We start from the raw sequence: 21,136 nt of genomic DNA, 5'->3' as shown, positions 1-21,136 counted from the left end.
CTGAAAAATTCTTTCCAGTTTTCTTCATTTATCAAATAAAAATAACTTGCATTTATATACCATGTGCTAGGCTCTAGGCTAAGACTTGACTACACATCTCCATACATCTTTAAAAAACTAAATAAATAAATAGGTACTTCTGAAAGGGGTTTGTAACAAAGATTCTGAGTCTCAAAGGAAACACCCATGAACCACTGACATCCAAAAAGCACTCAGGAACAACTGCAACTCCTGAGCAACAGGCCCTTTGCCAATGCCCTTGTAAAATGAGGGAAAAGCACAAGCAGAGGGAACACTGGCATGAAACTGCAACTCCACCCTGCCTCCACCTCTAGTCCAGCCCCTAGTCCAATCCTCTATAAATGTTAACACCCCACACCAAGGGGTGGCTGTCTCTCCCTCTGGAGACAGCACACATTCTCCCTTGAACGTGTTATCTACTTTCCCTAATATTCCTTCTATGCCTTTGAATGGCACATGCTGAAATTCTTCTACAACACAAATGCCAAGAACCCCGCTGATCTGAGTCAAGTTCCCTCTTCTCTATGGGAACCCCTCAGACCCTTCCTTGGAGACATGACACTTCTAGAGCTAAGTGCAGTGGTACATGGTACATGCCTGTAATTCCAGATACTCAGGAAATACTTGTAAATAAATAAATGCCAATATATAACCAACTGAGAACAAAAAAAAAAATTATGACAAAACCATCCTAAGTAAAAAAGACAGCTGTAACTCATATCACTAACAAGATGCTGGTTCCCTCATAAATAAAGACATTTTTACAAAATCAATTGAAAAAATACCAATGTTCAAAGGAAACTGGTCAAAGAAACTGGTCACAAAAAATAAAATATAAATATAAATAAATGGTCCTTCAATCTTATTGCAACCAGATAGATATAAATTAAAACTCCCACTGGGATAATATGAGCATTCATTCTTCTACTCTTTCAACCTTTCTGCAGGTTGAACTAAAAGGTATGAGGGTATGAGGATGTATGAAATCTACACAGAGAAACTATTTTTCACCTGTCAAATTGTTAAGATCAAACTGTGGTATCACAGTGTGGGTAAGGGTGTGGATAAAGAGGCACTGTCATATGCTACTTAGGAACATACATGAATAAAACTGCTGTGGAGGTTTATTTGGTAAGAGCTATCAAAATTACAAAAGCACCTTTTCACCAACCCAGCTCTCCGCCTCTGATAACTGATGGGCAGAAGCACTTGGCTATGGATGGACTGATGCCACAGGAAGTCACTCATGCCAACACAAGTTACAACTGGCTATAGTTCCATCAGAGAGCTCTAGCTAAATAAATTTAGATACATCCTGACAATGGAATATTATTCAGTTGTAAAAGAAAATGAAGAAGTTCTTGTGCATTTTTGTTTTGGCTTTTTGGTGCTGAGGATGGAACCCAGGACCTTGTGCATCTAGGCAAGTGCTCTATCAGGAGCTCTCTGCCCAGCCCAGCTCAGCTCTCAGGTACTGACAATGGACACAAAGAAATATTCAGGGGGCTGGGATTGTGACTCAGTGTTAGAGTGCTTGCTTAGCTCTCCACGAGGCACTGGGTTGGATCCTCAGCACCACATAAATGTAAAATAAAGATATTGTGTCCACCTAAAACCAAAAAATAAATATTAAAAAAAGAAGAAATATTCAGGGAAAAAAAGGGGGGCATATAGTGTGCTACTTTCAAGTTAAAAAAAAAAAAAAAAGAAAAGAAAAGCATTCTCTGAGTATTTGTATATGCACAAAACATCCCTGAATGGACACCTGAGAATAGATAACAGCCACCTCTGGGGAAAGATCTGGTAGCCAGCAACAAGATGGAAGGCAAACTTTCCCTTGTATACTCTATTGCCCCCTTTCAATTTTGTGTCATGTGAATGAATTCCTGTATTAAAAAGTTAATTTTTTTTTTTTTTAAGATGAGCAAGCAGAAGGAACTTGGAAAAAAAAAATGAGGAAAACTTTGCTGTAAAAAGCAGCAGCCGTCTTGGAGCTTCTGCAGCTGTATTTCATCACACACTGTTCTTGTGGACTCTCTGGCCTCCCCTTACTGATTGTAGTCCCCCTCAGGAAAAGGTCACAGCTGAATCACCTTGTGTTCCCTAGAGCACCTAGGGCCTGCCTGAAGCAGGGCGGAAAGTTACTGCGGGTCCATTCACTATGCTAAACTAGTCCACTGGTGCAAACAATTCCTCTCTTCAGGGGAGCTTTTCTGAAAGTTGTTTTGCAAAGTGGACCAATGCTCAGGGCAGGAAACTTTGCTTCTCTAAGAATCAAAATTAGCCACATAAGCTGGAAGAATTTTCAGAAGATTAACTTAACAGTACCAAAAAAAAGAAAGGAATTTCAGTTAATGAATGAAAGCTGATTTCAAACAGTTCAAAGCACAAACCCATACAAGAGGATGACTATTGCCACATTTTAGAATAATGGTTGGGATGGTACAGAAACATCCAGATTGAATGAAGTCTTAATTACATTTACTGGTTGTCATGGCCGCAATAAATAACCATGCACATAATGTCAACTCCCTTCACAAATGAACAACAAATATATTAAAGATTTTTTTCCTCAATGCCAGTGACCTACAGTTTTATTCCATCTTGACCTAGTCAGGAAAGACTTAACAAAGAGATAACCGATTGCTGATAGGAATGTGAGCAAAAAATCCATTTTAAAGCTAGAAATAATCCAGCAGCCCATGGGGAGTGGCCCTTATAAGTCTCATTACACCGGATAAGTCCTATGGCCCAGGGAGACGGTGCCTTCAGCCTTGGCCCCAACAGGTGCGAGCAGGAGCAAGGCCAGGACCAGCCTCCTGCTGCCAGCCACACATGTTGAAGGCTCCTTGCCTGACTTCCTATCAGGAGTGTGCTCTGCTGGAAGGCACCAAGGCTCTTGACAATTTTCACAACCTTATCCCAAAAATGGAAGATGTGATGAATTGGTTTTATTGCTACTTCAAGAGCTCTTAATAGAGGGGGCTGGGGATGTGGCTCAAGCAGTAGCACGCTCGCCTGGCACGCGTGCGGCCCGGGTTCCATCCTCAGCACCACATACCAACAAAGATGTTGTGTCCGCCGAGAACTAAAAAATAAATATTAAAAATTCTTTAAAAAAAAAAAAAAGAGCTCTTAATAGAAATGCTGCATGGAAGATGGTTCCAGAGTGCAGAGAGCTGTCTATGAGGGAAGCGTGGCACAGAAGAGAGCCAGGAAATGACATTCACCCAGGCTCTTTTATTTGGGGACAGAGTCTGGAAACCCTCAGAGCTCTCCCCAGCATGCCAACTGCAGACTTCACTGATCCCTTCCAACAACTCTCCTGCAGCCACTCCACAGCCACCTGCCATCAAGGGTCTCCTGTGCCCATATCTCCCACACTGTTCATCACTGGGCCCAGACCAGGCCCCAAGACTCATTCCACACTCTTGAAGGCAAAGGGCTCAAACACCTTCTAAGCATTGTGGTCCCTGTCAAGTCACACAGTGTGAAGCCTCACAGATAAACTGAAATCACATTTACATGATACTAACTGCCAAATATTTGGTCATTCTAAAAAATGAAGTTTTTATTTCTGCCTCAAATTGCAAGGCCTGCTAAAGTTTCAAAAGCTTTCTTTTTTTCTTTTTCTTTCTTTTTTCTTTTCTTTTCTTTTTTTTTTTATGATTAGGGATTGAACTCCGGGGCACTCGATCACTGAGCCACATCCCAGCCCTATTTTGTATTTTTTAGAGACGGGGTCTCGCTGAGTTGCTTAGTGCCTCACTTTTGCTGAGGTGGCTTTGAGCTCGAGATTCTACTGTCTCAGGATCCCAAGCCGCTGGAATTATAGGCATGCAAATGCTTTTTTTCCCCCCTTATCCATAGTCTGATATTAAGTAACATTTTCCACCTATGGAAACTTATGAATTATGATATGCTCTGGGACTACAAAATTCTCCCAAATGTTCAATCACTTCCCAGACTATAAAGTGCCATCTTTCAGACAGGTAGTAGGCAAAAGGGACTAGGAAGTTACAGAATTTCAGAGATGAGAGAGATGAGATCACATCGCACAAAATCCTGTTTTATAGATAGAGAAACTGAGGCTTAGGGAGATTATGCCATACAACCCAGGTCACAGTGTGTGACAATGGTTGGCACTGGTTCCAACTCCTAGCCAAGGAACACTCCTCATGGTGAACAGCAGTGGAGTGCACCTGTAAGCCCAGTAGCTCAGGAGGCCCAGGAGGGGATCTCAAGTTCGAGTTTGGCCCCAGAAACTTAGTGAGACTGTGTCTCAAAATTTTAAAAATTCATAAAGGGCTGTGGTAAAGCTCTCCTAGATTTACTCTCCAGTACTAAAAAAGAAAAGAAAGTTGTTTGCACAATACCTCTCCAAATAATACTTCATTTTAACCAATATGAGCAGTCTACCATTCATATTTAAAGGTTTATCTTACTATAATCAGTGACAAAGTGATGTACCTTTGTGCAGTAAATATACACACATATACATATAAAAACAGAAAATTACAATTTTAACCATTTTTAAGCGTACAGTTCAGCAGCATTAGGTACAACCCCACTGTTGTGCACCCATCACTACCATACATCTTTTCCATTTTCCCAAATTGTATCTTTTGCCTTAACTGAAAGTTTAACTTTGTGTCTTAACAAGAAATTTACTATGTAACTTGTCAAAGTTTTTCCTGTTAAACAGTATCTGGCAACCTCTGCCCCCTAGGCTACTGAGAACACAAGGAAGCCTCCTTCCTTTCAATCTAAAAGCTGCAAAACCACAACCAACAATAAAAAATAAATAAATAAAAAATAAAAATAAATAAATAAATAAAAGCTGCAAAACCACTTAGTGAACTGAGTTGAGACTCTCAGGATCAAACACCAGCACAGGCAGCCACTGAAAGGGCCGAGAGTATCCCAAAACCGTGCACCATGCTACGTCCTGGCCTTCAATTTCGTCATGTCCCCCTGTATGCTCCTTTCTTCTTAGCCTCTTTTGCTGCCTCCTTAGAGACTGTTCCTGGCTGGCTTCTTCATCTGCCCCTTCTCCCCAGAATTTCAAACCCAGTCTGCTGGCTCAAGTCTCCAACCCAGTCTGCTGGCTCAAGTCTCCTGTGTTTGCTGATGACTCTCAGACATGCATCTCAAGCTTCTCCCCAAGCACCTCCCTCAAACTCCCATTTCTACTTGACATCTCCACTCAGATGTCTAATAAACATCTCAACTCTAAAGTGAGATCGAAACAGAATTCTTGATTTCCCCAAAAAAAATCCTGTTGGTTTTTGTTTGTTTTGTTTTTTGGTATGGGGACTGAACCCAGAGAAGCTTAAACCCTGAGCCACATCACTAGCCCATTTTTATATATAATTTTGAGACAGGGTCTAAGTTGCTAAGGCTGGTTTTGAACTCCCAATACTTTGGCCTCAGCCTCCCAAGCCACTGGTATCACAGGCATGCCTGGCCAAAATCCTGTTCTTTTCTCAGTCATCTCAGTTAATTACACTGCTAGCCACCCTATTTATTGCTAGGCCAAAGTTTAAGAAGCACCCAGAAAGGAGCCCACATCTGAATCTGCTGCTTATAACAAATACACCTCCCAGCTAGATCCCAATCAGATCAAATATCATCAGCTCCGGGCTTCTCCCTCATGCCCATGGGGGACAGGAGTACCAGCCTCCACTCTCCTGCCTCATACCATCCTCCATACATCTTCTAAAGCACAAATCACTGATGTCACTATTCTGCTTAAAACACTCCCATGTTGACCATTACACTTAAAGTAAAATCCAAACTTACTACAAGGCTACAATCCCTACAAAATCTGGGCCCTATCTACTCCTCAGACCTTCCCTCCTCCAACCTCCTCCAGACTCTGACACTGGGAAGGACTGTCAAGCTTGAATCCTACTTCTGGGTTTCTGTCCTGCCTACTCTTCTGGGAAAGTTGTCCCCCAGATCTTTACATAATGCCACCATCTCACCTCTCGTCTCAGAAAGACCTGTCCCAACTCAAACTAAAACACCTCCCTCCACCCTGCCAGTCTAACTCTACCCTACTTAAAACCACAGCAAACACCCACAATGTGCAGCCCCTGAGCTAAGCTCTTTTGCCAACTTTCTGCTTTCCACAGCAACACTTTCCACTGAAATTTTCTTTATTTATTCTGTGTATCACCCCATTCCCCTATGACATAAGCTTATTGAAAGCAGAGACTCGGACAGCCCTGTTCAGTGCTGAATTTCCAGGATTTTCAATAGTATCTAGCACATAAGAGGAACTGAGTTTTATAAAAAGTAGATAGTAAAAATTCATCTCAGATGACAAAGTGAGACTTTTCCCAGAATGCAAAGAGAGTTCAACAAACAAGTATCAATTAATGTAATATATGACATTAACAAAATGAGAGAAGAAAACACAATGATCATTTCAATTGGTGCAGAAAAAGCATCTGAGGGCTTGGGACATGACTCAGTAGTACAGAGCTTGCCTGGCATGCCTGAGGCCCTGGGTTCAATCCCCAGCACTAGGAAAAAAAAAAAACAATAAATTATCTTAGCTGGGCATGGTGGCACACATCTGTAATCCCAGTGATTCAAGAGGCTGGCTTTGTACTCCTGCCTCAGCCTCCTAAGCCACTAGGATTACAGGCATGCATCAACATGCCCAGCCCTCAACACCCCCTTCTTTTTATTAATATATTTTTTAGTTGTTGATGCACCTTTATTTTATTCATTTATTTATATGCAGTGCTGAGGATTGAACCCAGTGCCTCTCACATGCTAGGCAAAGAGCTCTATCACTGAGCCACAACGCCAGCCCTCAACACCCTTTCTTGATAAAAACACTAAATAGGAATAGAAGAAAATTCTCCACATGATAAAGGCCATATATGAAAGATTTACAGCTAACATCACATTCAATGGTAGAAGATCAAAAACAAAATAAGGATGACCATTTTTACCACTTTTATTTAATACTGTATTGAAAATTCTAGCCAGCTGTGCATAGAGGCATAACCTGTAATACTATCAACTTGAGATGAAGGCAGGAAAACTGCCAGCCTGGGGAACTTAGTGAGACTGTCTCAAAATAAAATATAAAAAGGGTTAGGATGCTGGGGCGGTGGCACACACCTATAAACCCAGAAGCTCGGGAAACTGAGGAAGGAGGATTTTGGGTTCAAAGGCAGCCTTAGAAACATATCAAGGCCCTAAGTAACACAGTAAGACCCTGTCTCAAAATAAAATATAAAAAAGGGCTGAGGATGTCACTCAGTGGTTAAGCATCCCTGGGTTCATTCCCCAGTACTGGAGGAAAAAAATTTTTCTAGTCAAAGCACTGAGTCAAGTACCTTCTCCCATTCTAATCTCCCCCTTTTCGTAGACATCAAAATTGGAAAGGAAGTAAAATTATTTGTTTCAGATGACATACTCCTATATGTAGAAAACCCTAAAAATTACACACAGCTACAAAATTAATGCATCAGTTGCAGAAACAAAATGAATACACAAAAGACAGATGCATTTCTATACATTAGCAATGAATACCTAAAAAGAAAATTAAGAAAACATTACATTCACAATAGTATCAAAGAGAAAACATAGAGGCTGGGATGTGGCTCAAGTGGTAGCATGCTCGCCTAGCATGCGTGAGGCACTGGGTTCGATTCTCAGCACCACGTAAAAATAAAATATTGTGTCTACCTAAAATAAATAAATAAATAAAAATATTTTTAAAAAATAGAAACAAATTTAACAGGGGAGGGACAAAGATAAAGTGAAAGTACAAAACATTGCTGAAAGAAACTAGAGACATTAATGGAAAGAATGCCTATATTCATGAATTCGAAGAATATACTTAAAGCAGCACACCACCCAGCGCAACTTACAGGTTTAATGTAACTGCTTTGAACATACCAACAGAATTTTTTGCAGAAACAGAGAAGCCCATTCTAAAACTCACATGGAATCTCAAGGGACCCTGAAGACTCAAAAACAATTTTGAAAATGAGGAACTAAATTGAAGAACTTATACTTCCTGATTTCAAAACTTACTACTAAGCAACAGTAATCAAAACAGTGAAACTGGCCTAAGGACAGGCATATAGACCAGTGAAACAGAACAGACAACCCAGAAATAAACCCTCACAATTATGATTAATTGATTTTCAACAAAGGGAGCAAGGCCATTTGATGGGGAAAAAAGACAGTCTTTTCAACAAACTGTAATGGAATTAGCTGGACAGTCACATGCAAAAGATTAAGATTGGACCCTTACTCTTTATACCCTGTTATATCATACACAAAAATTAACCCAAGCCTGGCACAGTGGCACACACCTGTAATCCCAGTGGCTTGGGAGGCTGAGGCAGGAGGATGGTGAGTTCAAAGCCAGCCTCAGCAATGACAAGGCACTAGGCAACTCAATGAGACCTTGTCTCTAAATAAAATACAAAATGAGGCTGGGGATGTGGCTCAGTGGGTAAAGCATCCCTGGGTTCAATCCCAGATACAAAAAAAAAAAAAAAAAAAAAAAAAAAAAAGATATAAACCAGAAGAACTGATAATACAGAAAGTACAAACTAGAGTACCTTGGATACAAATCTAACTCCGAGCTCCCTTGTGGTCAAGGCAAAGAGGGAACACTAACATGGTTCACAGTGACAAAAATCAAACCAGTGGCTCAGAAGAGGAACAACCACTCCAGGCATTTGACTTGAAGAAAATTTCCCATGGGCCCCGAAGGCTTCCTTGGAAGTGTCTGAAGAAGAACATAATGCAAGTTGATGGGGTCATACAAAGCAAGCTGAATAAGAACAACTGGAAGAAGGTCCAGAATTACCAATGCTTCCTCATGATCAAGCCTCACCCCAAAACAAAACATTACAGATAGATCTAAAATAGGTAGACGCAGCACTTCTAGCACAGTTCCATTGTTTTTTTGGTTTTTCCTTTTTGTACTGGGGATTGAACCCAGAGGGTGCTGAGCCACAGCTCTGGCTCTTTTTGTTTTATTTTGAGACAAGTTTTCACTAAGTTGCTTAGGACCTCACTAAATCACTAAATTGCTAAGGCTGGCCTTAAACTTGTAATCCTCCTGCCTCAGCTAATTCCATTACAGCGGTAGAGCGCTCGCCTAGCACGGGCAGGACCCAGGTTCGATTCTCAGCACCACATAAAAATAAAGGCATTGTGTTGTGTCCATCTACACCTAAAAAATAAATATTAAAAAAAAGCATTGCCATTTTTACATGAAAATGTTCACAATGATATGAAAATGGTAAAAACAGTATAATCCAGTCATAGAGAAAGAGCAAGAAAGCAGCCTGAGAAGTCTAAGCAGCGGGTGCTAGTGGTTATCAAGGGGGTTAGACTATCTAAACTGTGTGTGTGTGTGTGTGTGTGTATGTGTGTGTGCACACATGTGTTTCTTCAACCTGGATGACTTGTACTTAAACACACAAACTGGGCTGGGTACGTAGTTCAGTGGTAGAGCATGGGCTTAGCATGAATGAGGCCCTACCTTCTATTTCCAGCACTGAAAATATAAATCGAGCCTGGGATATGATTCAGTGGTAGAGTTCTTGGCTAGCATATGGGACACCCTGAGTTCAATCCCCAGGACAGCCAAATAAATAAATAGTCAGGCATGATAGCATATCCCAGCAACACGGGATTGTACATTATAGGCCAGCCTATAATGGGGCAGGATTGTACATTATAGGCCAGCCTGGGTAATTTTATTTTTATTTGTTTGTTTATTTATTTACTTATTTTGTGTGGTGCTGGGGATTGAACCCAGGGCCTTGTGCATGCGAGGCAAGTCCTCTATCAACTGAGCCATATCCCCAGCCCTCAGCCTGGATAATTTAATGAGAGACCCTGTCTTAAAGTAAAATTTTAAAAAAGACCTGGGGGCACAGCTCAGTAGTAAAGTGATTGCCTAGAATTGGAGAGGCTCTGGGTTTGATCTCCAATACCACAAAAAAAAAAAATAGATAAATACTTGAACCTCTTGAGAAATTTAGAAATATGAGATTAAGGGGAGAAATGGAAATACTTCTATAATTGAGAATGTAATCTTTTTTGGAGGGGTACTGTCGATATACCAGGGGCACTTTACCATTGGAGCCATGCCCCCAGTTCTTTTTATTTTATTTTTTATATTTATTGTTTAGTTGAAGTTGGAAACAATACCTTTGTTTTATTTATTTTTATGTGTGCTGAGGATCGAACCCAGGGCATCACACACACTAGGCAAGCTCTCTACAGCCGAGCCACAACCCAGCTCCTCCAGAGCCCTTTTTAAAAATTTTATTTTGAGACAGGGTCTCACTAAGTTGCCGAGGGTTTCATGTATTGGCTGAGGCTGGCCTTGAATTTGCAATCCTCCTGTTTCAGCCTTCCAAATCACTGGGATTACAAGCATGTGCCACAGCACCCACAAGAATACAATATTAATTATGACATCATCTAAAAGTAATAAGAAAATGGGCTAAAAACAAAAGTCAATAATGTATTGGCAAGCCAACACTATGAAACTGACTGATGCAGATGGGCTTCAGCAGGAAGCACAGGTGAGCCCCAGTGTTGTGCTGGAGTTAATTTAGGTGCCTTTCTATGAAACTCTCAAAGCTGTACCCAGGTCAGCAGCAGCAGCTTAAGAGTTTAATTTGTTTAGAATTCAAATTTCCAGACATACCTCTGACCCAGAGAATGGGCAACTCTAAGGGTGGGGTTAAAACAAACCATGCAGGTGACTTTGATTCATGCTGAAGTTTGAAAACCAATGGTAGGAAGTAATAATGTCTCCCAAAGGTAAAAACACTTTTCTCTAGTTAGGAAAACATTTCTTTCTCAAAACTCACTGTTATAATTATTCAATCTCCAAAACACAAATTATTCCATTCAACTGTGAAAAGATAAACTGGAAGAAGATAAAGATTTCTTAAAATTAGGTAGAATTCAAAGCTGTTCATTTTGAGATAATGTATCAATCATTGCAGTGACACTGAAGAAAAATGAAGTCTGATTGTAAAAAATGATAAAGAATCGATGTATTTGGAATTTCAATATTTAGATTTGAAAATACTCTAGATCGAGAAGGGATCAAATAGAATTATTACAACTGCAATATTTATGTGAACTGATTTAGTCGCTCTGGCCTCCAACTTAAATTAACATATTTAAAATAGGAATTTAGGGCTCGGGATGTGGCTCAAGTAGTAGCACGCTTGCCTGGCATGCGTGAGGCACTGGGTTCGATCCTCAGCACATTAAAAATAAATAAATAAAGATAAAAAAATAAAATAAGAGTTCAACAAAGGGGAATAAAGGGAAGGGAAGAAGAATGGGAATAGGAAAGACAGTAGAATAAATCAGACATAACTTCCCTATGTTTATATGTGAATATACCACCAGTGAAACTCCACATCATGTACAACCAAAAGAATGGAAAGTTATACTCCATATACATATGTCAAAATGCATATTGCGGGGCTGGGGATGTGGCTCAAGCGGTAGCGCGCTCGCCTGGCATGCATGCGGCCGGGGTTCGATCCTCAGCACCACATACAAACAAAGATGTTGTGTCCGCCGAGAACTAAGAAAAAATAAATAAATATTAAAAATTCTCTCTCTCTCTCTCTGTCCCCCTCTCTCTCACTCTCTCTTAAAAAAAAAATGCATGTTGCTATCATGTATAACTAAAAAGAACAAATTAAAAAAAATAAGAGTTCAACAAAATGTTAACTTCTAGTCTTGTCTACAGGGCCATATCAATTACCACAGTTTCAAATTTAAGACTGGTGCTAAATTTGAGACAGACTATTGAAATATCAGATCTTCTTCACATTTGTGATTGCAATTTTTAAAAAAATAAGCTGTAATTGGTTATTTATATGAACACTCATCCTCTCTGATTATGTGGAATTACACTGAACTTCACTAGACTCCTGCTTAAGAATAACCAGTGAACACATTGCCTTGCATATTCTATACTTTCAGAAAATGCTAAGAATCAGGGTGGGCTTGCCTACCCATAATCTCACCTACTCAGGAAGCTAAGGCAGGAGGATCACAAGTTCAAGGTCAGCCTGGGCAATTTAGCAAGACCTTGTCTCAAAATAAAATTTAAAAAGGGCTGGGGATGTACCTCAGCAGTAGAGCACTTGTCTAGAATACACAAGGCCCTGGGTTCAGGCTGGGGATGTACTTCAGTGGTAGAGCACTTGTCTAGAATACAGGAGGCCCTGGGTTTTTTTCTTTTCAAAAAAGAAAAAAAAAAAAAGATAAATATCAAAGAAACCAGTAGTTCCCAAAAACAAAATTTCCAAGTTGTGCAGGGCGAGGGCATATACCTGTCGTCCCAAATACTCAGGAGGCTGAGGCAAGAGAAGTCTTCATCCCAGGAGTTCAAAGCAGCCTGGGCAACATGGTGAGACTCACCCCTCCCTGCTCCCCCCCAAAAAAAAATTAAGTACATGCCCTCAATATATATGTTTACATATAAATTATATAAATGACTGTGACAATATACTGTACATTATAAAATGCATAAAAAATTAAGTCTCAAATAAACACAAAGATCAGTTTAAATATTTTTCCCCCCTGAAACCCAGGTAACCCTGATGCTTGCATACACACCCTCTTTGGATTCCACTGCAAAGCTTATGTAAGACCCAGCAACCCTACAAGCATTCCCACTCAATGCCCCTAACAGCCCAAGTGGAAGCTGTCAAATCATGGGTTAAATTGCTGTCTTCATCTGAGTTCTACCATGTCTAATTCAAGTGTGTGACACTGTCTTCCTCCCTCCACCCCAATACCTTCTTCCACTGCCTTTCATCTGCCAATGCAGCAAACAGAAGACTAAAGTCAGCAGGTCCAATAGCATGAAAATATGGAAGCTCTGTTGTCAGACAGACCTAGGTCTGTACCCAGGACCAGGCCCTAACTAGCCAGTGAGCCAGGGCCAGTCAGATAACTTCTCTAAAACTCATCCATAACAGAAAGGATAATAGTATCATCTCATTTGTTGATTATAAGGATTAAGTAAGATAAGCTAACATTAAAGCACATAGAACAGTGCCCAGAAAGCATAAGCACTCAACCCAGAAGTGTTAAAGGCACATGAATCTTGTTTCCTTTTTTTTTTTTTTTTTTTGGTACTGGGGATTGAACACAGCTTGCTTTACCACTGAGCTACAACTCAAGCCCTTTATTTAATTATTTATTTATTTTTAAGACAGGGGCTTGTTAAGTGACCCAATCTGTCTTTGTACTTAGCATCCCCCTAAGTAGTACACCTTGTTTCTTTAGCCAGTGCAGGAATATAGCAAGTTACAAGGGCAGCAGCTCAAGTGGTAGAGTCCAGCACACCTGGTTTGAAGGCCTGATCCATCCTTTACAGCTGGGAATCCACTCCCCATGGGAATAATGACACAAACTGTATAGAGAGTACCTGCTCGAGCCAGTAAAACTAAGACTAGTGGCCAGCAAACGGCCACCCATGGTGAGAGTTAATAAACAGCACCTGAACCTAAGTGCCTTTCCAGGGTTCCTGGGACACATTCATATGATGGCTAGGCACTGGAATCCCTAAAGTCTATCACCAATTCTAATAAATACATGTGTACCTGAAGTCCAGCAGGCATAGTTCCTCCCTAACAGGACAGTTAACTTATTCACATGCCCATCAGGCAAATCACAACCTTGATGCCTTTGTTATCTTGTCATAAACTAGGAGAAAACTTTTACTCATCTCATGACAATAAACTAATTTGGAAGAGTCCTAAACTGGTGATTATCAAGTACAGGGAAGCCTCCAGAGAGGGGCTGTTTTTGCCACAGTAGCAAAACAAGGTAGAGAGCATTCCAAACCCCAGATTATTCCATAATAAATGAAAACTAATTCTTACCACTTCAACTTGTGAGCAAAACAATGAATATGGAGATAATATCTATACTTGTATTATGTTTTTTATATCATGTGGCCAGTGGGAATGCTGAAAATATGTAAAACATTTAAATCTAAACTATATTAACACATGGTGAAAAAGATAACCAAAAAGATAACACATGGTTAAAAAGATAACCAAATTCAAGGCCAGCTTCAGCAACTTAGCGAGACCCCGTCTCAAAATAATTAAGCATCACTTAGGAACACCTACAATGCATTCAGCACCAAGTAAGTATACCTGATCTCCACTCCTTACTAAAACCTTCAACCTTTAGCACAACACACTGAGATAGCAGCACACCAATAAGAGCACTGCATAACCAAACTCCACAAAACCTTTGGTCAAATGAAAGAAACATAAACAAGGATAACATCGCTAAAGAAACCTATGTTCACTTCACAAGAATTATTACCAAATCCCCAGGAAGAGTTTAGTGGCCCAGCTCTACCTGCCACCGCAGAAAGGGGTGTAGTAAGCGTCGGCACTAGGGGAGCCTGCCGGCACCAGGGATTCAATGTCCCTCCATCGCTTCCAGTTGCACAGCGCGCTGCGATGCACGCAGTCCACACCTAGGGCTCCCTGCAGCTGGAGCTGGCGTGACATTACAACCCTGTATATACTGGGGTGATACACCCACCTGGAACAGAATCAACATCAGTAAGCAAAGTTGAGGGTGCAAGCTACACAGAGAACTAGAAATCGAACGAACCAGCAAACAGTAGTGCTGCCTCTCAGACCTTCTGAGAGAAAAACGGACAACACGCTTCCCTGTGCTCCGGAAACCCTACAGCAGGCTCGGAGCAGATGATGCTGGGGCGGAGGTGCGGAGCCCAGCCAGACCTCGTAGGGCTGGACCAGGGGCTTCAGGGCTTCGGGGCCCTGGAGAACTGCCGGGCAGGGTCGGAAGGCGGGGGCGCGGAGCTCAACAGGGCGGTGTGAGGACGGGTGACCGAGTCCGGCAGCCCCCGCGGGCTGCGGTCCGAGGCCCACGCAGCTGCTGGACACTCCCCGGCTGCAGACGGAGGCCGGGCCCAGAGCCGGCAGGCGCCGCAGAGGCGCGCGGAGATACCTGTGGTCGAGGAAGCTCCCGACGACAGCGGCACGGCGTGCGCGCTCCCGGTCCGCGGTCCAGTGCGTGGCGCCCGCGCAACTCCCGCCCCTTCACCTCTCACCTCCCACCTTTCCCCTCCCGCCCACCACCCTCCACACGTGCGCCCAGCGTCCTGCGCGTGCGCGGTGGCTTCGTCCGGTTCCTGCGCGGCCTCTGGCGGCCACCTGCCGCACAGCCCCAGGAAGCGCGAGTGCGCGGAAGCTGTGCCGCGCGGCGGAGCGCTTGGGAGCCTTGACGGAGCAAAAGAACATGCCCAAGATGCTCGTGTTCTCTAGTGTACGACAGCAGAGCATTGAAGGGAGGGCGGGGGTGGTTCGGCGGTGGAGCGCTGGCCTTTCACGTTCCAGGGCCTGGGTTTCATTCTCAGCACTGAAGCGGGTAGGGGAGAAGCAGCTGAGATACATTAGATGCAGGTGGTTGAACAGATGATCTACATAAACGAATTCCCTAGTCTCTCTCTCTTTTTTAATATATATATTTATTTTAGTTGGTGCTGAGACTCGAACCCAGGGCTTCACACATCCTAGGCAAGTACTCTACTACTGAGCCCTAACCCCAGCCCTCCCTTTTTTTCTTTTAAAAGAATGTTTTAAGATGGGAGCAGTGACACACGCCTGTAATCCTAGTGGCTCTGGAGGCTGAGGCAGGAGGATCGCAAATTCAAGGCCAGCTTCAGCAACTTAGAGACACCTTCTCAAAATAAATAAAGGGTTGGGGACGTAGCTCAGTAGGGAATCAATCCCCCTGTACCAAGAAATAATGTTTTATTACTATTTACTGAAGTTCAAAGATATTATTGGATGACTGTTCAGAATAAGCTATAGAGTATGATCCCATTTTTGTTAAACACAATGCAAGAGCCTAAGGTGGTAGTGACTGTTGTCAGTGGTTATCTGTGTGAGGGAATGTCACCGGATGGGGTCTGAGGTGGTCATCTGAAGGGACTTCAACTCGATCCTGGCAGGTTCTTGACTGAATACCACAGAAAGGAGTTTCAGGATATTAATGGAGGCACAAGTAGAGATTTATTCAGGAAAGTAAACAATAGGGCATAATAAGGAAGTGCAGGCGTTGGAGAATAAGAGACAAGTTTGGTTGTCCTATGTTATTTTGTTTTGCAATTCTGGAGATTGAACTAGTATGCACTCTTTATCACTGAGCCACTCGAACCACAACCGCCATTTTTTTTTTTTTTTTAATTTCCAGAGAGGGTCTGAGACTGGCCTCACTCTTAAAATCCTCCTGCCTAAGCCTCCCAAATCTCTGGGATTACAGGTGTGGGTCCTCTGCCCAGCTGGGCTCTGCTTTAAAAGAAAATTATGTAAATACTGAATATGAGAAACATGGAAGTGACGTCACCCTATTATGCTCATTTTCTTTGATGGTGGAGCACAAAGGGCAATGGTGGTCTGGTTCTTTTCAACATCTTCCAGTTGATGTTATCTAGTTGACAGCACTTGAACTGTACCCATATCATGTGTGTCTCTAACAATATTTCTCCCTCGGCTTCTTTTAATTAATGTAAAAATACATTCTGCAAGCAAACAAGGTATATAGGTACTAATTACCTGGAGTTACAGCACTCTTAAGATTTATTGGACCTTTGAAGAATTTAGGCCTGGAGGAAAACAGGCCTGGGGGGTGAAGGTAAGGGCATTTATGGAGTTTTTAGATTTAAAGTTGCAGTTCCTCTTTCCTGGTTGTGTCCTTTCTATCCTATATCTTCTATCCTACCTCAAGAAGAATGAGAGTTTTTCCAATGGCCAATTGGCAGGTAACCCTCCTGTGCATAAAACAGGTGACATGTAATGGCAATAGCAACATTGAGTGATCACACTGACCACTGACTGTCCTCACATTCTACCTTCCTGAGCACAGGAGGCTGGCCTCCTTACTGCCTCACAGAAGGGGAGGGCAAGGCTACACTAAGAAGCACTGCCCAGAGAAGGCAACCTGGTCCTTTTGCATCAGTGCAGAGACACCTTGACCACTCAGAGAGTCAGAGGTCAGCCTTGTTCCATCTCTACCCCTCCCATATCCACCCCTCCACCCCGGGCTCCCAGGATGAAACCGAATTCGATCCTGCCCTCAAAGGTGCCAGGGCTGTGGTGGTAGACAGTCACAATGCAGTGCAGGAATTGGAAGTAGTCCTTCTCCTGGCCCCTGTGGCCTTCCTACACATTCTATAAAAAGTCATTCCCAGGGCCAGATGCGGTGACACACACCTGTAATCCAAACACTTGGAAGGCTGAGGCAGGAGAATTGCAAGTTTGAGACCAGTCTCAGAAATTTAGAGAGAATCTGTCTCAAAAAAAAAAAAAAAAAAAAAGGAAAGGTCATACCTGACTGCCAAACAAATGGACTACCTCTCCAATCCTCTGTCTGGCCTCCCTCCTGCTCCCAACTACTGTGGCAGTGACATCGAAAATACCCATTTGGGGGCTGGGGTTGTAGCTCAGTGGTTGAGCACTTGCCTGGCATGTGTGAAACACTGGGTTCAATCCTAAGCACCAAAATAAATAAAGATATTGTGTTCATCTACGATTAAAAAATATTTTTTAAAAATACCCAGTTGCTGTGGCCCAAATGTGCTGTGCTGTGTTCAGGATTGAATTTTGAACTAAAATGGGAATTTTTCTTCTATAAAAAAAGAATATGTTGCCGGGCATGGTGGTGCATGCCTTAATCCCAGCAGCAGGGGAGGCTGAGGCAGGAGTATCTCAAGTTCAAAGCCAGCCTCAGCAAAAGCGAGGAGCTAAGCAACTCAGTGACACCCTGTCTCTAAATAAAAAATACTGATAGGGGTTGGGATGTGTGTGTGGCTCAGTGGTCAAGTGCCCCTGAGTTTAATTTCTGACACACACACACAAAAAAAGAATATATTTAAAGCAAGGATAGTGGCACATATCTGTAATCCCAGGGACTCAGGAGGCTGAAGTAGGCCAACCTCAACAAATTGACGAGGTCGTACACAAACCTATCTCAAAAAATAAAAAGGTCTGGTGATATAGTTGAGTAGTTAAGCACACCTGTATTAAATCCCTAGTATCAAACACACATATATATATATGCTTGCCAGCAAGCGATGTGGTAAGCCCTTCTTTTACCTCTTGTTCACCCCTACATCAATCACTCTCTCCAAGAGTGATCCCTTAAATACTATCATCATCAGTCAACAGTGGTACACTCCCATAATCCCAGCTACTCTGCACTCTGAGGCAGGAGGATAGAAAGTTTGATCTGTCCCCTCAGAAATGATCTCATTTCCCTATCACCAGTTGTTTTTTCTCTCTCTCTCCACTGCCTCTTTTCTCTTGGCAAATATAGTGTATATGTGTGCGTGCGTGCATGCGTGCGTGCGTGTGAGAGAGAGAGAGAGAGAGAGAGAGAATGCTGGGGCCAAACACAGGGCTTCAAAGATGCTAAGCAAGTGCTCTGCCACTGAGCTACACCCCCAGCCCTGCCCACTTTTTAACTTTTGTTTTTTTGGTGGTACTGGGGATTGAAACCAGGGACTCACCAGGGACTCTCTACCACTGAGTGACATCCCCAGCCCTTTTTATTTTTTAATTTGAGACAGGGTCTCACTGAGTTGCCAGTCTGGCCTCAAACTTGCAATCCTACTGCCTCAGTTTCCCAGTCACTGGGGTTACAATTATGTGCCACTGAGGCTGGCAAATTTTTGGGTTTCTGATTGAAAGTATTATGACCCTGCAGGATTGAGTCCCAACCTTTTTACAGCCAATTTCCTAAAAAGAATGTGGTTCTAAACTTAGCTCACAACATAATCACCTAGGGAATAAAGTTAAATCAGAGTCCTTCTGAGCCCTGGGCTCAATCTTCTCTCCAGAGAGAGTCAGGAGGAGCCTTGAAACAACCTCCAAGGCAAGGATTTAGCCAGACTCTTCTAGGAACCGCTGTCATCCCTGTTACACTCACACCATCTAACCATTCCACCAAACCTGTGTTTGCATGTGAATGGACACTCTCCTTCAAAAACAAAAGCCTGGCCTGGTGTGGTGGCACATGCTGGTAATCCAGTGACTATGGAGGCTGAGGAAGGAGGATCACAAGTTCAAGGGGTGGCCCTAAGAAACTTAGTGAGAGCCTGTCTCAAAAAATAAAAAGGGCTGAGGATGTGGCTTAGTGATTAAGTACCTCTTGGTTCAAATCCCCAGTACCAAAAAATAAATAAATAAAATAAGAGCCTCCAAGACTGGTAAGCACTTGGCTAACTAACTTTATGCTTTGAAGCACCAGGAACAACCCACTGCACAAGGGGAACCCCTCAGAGTCCTCTGGAACCTCTGGGGAAATGAAGCTTATGGGCTCCTGATAAATCTATCATAGAATGTATTCCCTCTCTCCCATAGAGTAGAATGAAATGGCCATGACTTTAGGGATTCTCTCTCAATATTTTATTTTTTTTTTATTTTTTTTAAAGAGAGAGTGAGAGAGGAGAGAGAGAGAGAGAGAGAGAGAATTTTTAATATTTATTTTTTAGTTCTCGGCGGACACAACATCTTTGTTGGTATGTGGTGCTGAGGATTGAACCCGAGCCGCACGCATGCCAGGCGAGCGCGCTACCGCTTGAGCCACATCCCCAGCCCCTCAATATTTTATTATAACAGCATACAGAACAGCTGAAGGAACTACACAGTGACCAAGCATATACCCAGGCTCTATAACTGTGAATGTTAGTATCTCATATCTCCCTGAAACATTTATTGCTTTATCCACTTATCAATCCATCTTATTTTTATGCATTTCAACTAAGTTGCAGATACTTGATCTTACTTTTTTTTTTAAATATTTTTCTAGATGTTGATGGACCTTTATTTTATTCATTTATTTTTATGTGGTGCTGAGGATCGAACCCAGTGCCTCATACATGCTAGGCAAGTGCTCCACCACTGAGCCACAACCCCAGCCCCTGATCTTACTTTTTATATGTAATATTCACATAGAACAGCTCCATTTAGCCCCAACTGGCCCAAGCTCAGCCTTACTTCAGATTGTTGCCCTCAAGAAACATAAATTCAGAAATTTTAAAAACTAATGGATGGCTGGGCTGTGGCTCAGTGGCAGAGCACTTGCCTGGCATGTGTAAAGCACTGGGTTCGATTCTCAGAACCGCATATCAATCAATAAAGTAAAGGTCCACTGACAACTAAAACATTAAAAAAAAAAAAAAAAAAACTAATGGAGGGGATGGGGCTGGGGCTCAGCAGTAGCACACTTATCTGGTATGTGTGAGGCACTGGATTCAATTCTCAGTACCACATTTAAATAAATAAAATAAAGATCTATCAACAAGGGCTGGGGATGTGGCTCAAGCGGTAGCGAGCTCGCCTGGCATGCATGCGACCCGGGTTCGATCCTCAGCACCACATACCAACAAAGATGTTGTGTCTGCCGAGAAGTAAAAAATAAATATTAAAAATTCTCTCTCTCTCTCTCTCTCTCTCTCTCTCCTCTCTCACTCTCTTTAAAAAAAAAGAATAAAAATTTTAAAAAAAAATCTATCAACAATTTAAAAAACTAAAAAAAAAAAAAAAAAAAAAAAAACTAGTGGAGCCTGGAAATCATCAAGTACTTCAGCTTCTACCCTGTGCCTATTCTTAAATCTGTTCCTGCCAGGTGTGGTGACACACAGCTGTAATCCAAGTGACTCAGGAGGCTGAGATAGGAAGAGCGCAAGTCCAAGACCAATCTCAACCCAGGCCCAAAGCAACTTAGCAAGATACAGTCTCAAAAAAAAAAAAAAAAAAAAAAAAAGGTTGGGGATGTAGCTTAATGGTAAAGCACCAATGCGTGAAATCCCCGGCACCAAAAAATGAAATATCTAATCCCAATCCCATAGACAATCTTGAAAAACAGAGAATGGTGTATTTCACAGATGCAGAAGCATTCCCCTAGAGAAGGAAGATGTGCCCAAGTTCATTCAGGATTGACCAGGTGGCGTCAGTCAGTGTGGGACCCGAGACTCCAAGTTCCAGCCTATTGCCCAGCTGCCTGGCCTGTCATGAACAGACAA

The 21,136-nt window shown here is 42.3% G+C and overlaps 1 protein-coding gene across 1 annotated transcript in view; it reads right to left on the bottom strand.

Moving 5' to 3' along the window:
* Positions 1 to 15,173, bottom strand: part of SCAP (SREBF chaperone) — a 54,790-nt gene extending 39,617 nt beyond the window's left edge. Inside the window, exon 1 of the mRNA XM_081285171.1 lies at positions 15,058 to 15,173. The gene's annotated coding sequence lies outside the window, so the exon portion shown is untranslated. The remainder of the gene's footprint in view (positions 1 to 15,057) is intronic.
* Between the last annotated feature and the right edge of the window lie 5,963 nt (positions 15,174 to 21,136).

Source organism: Spermophilus citellus (genome assembly GCF_964194105.1).
Source record: "Spermophilus citellus genome assembly, chromosome: 3".
NCBI lineage: Eukaryota > Metazoa > Chordata > Mammalia > Rodentia > Sciuridae > Spermophilus > Spermophilus citellus.
This window is presented reverse-complemented; position numbering and strand designations above follow the sequence as displayed.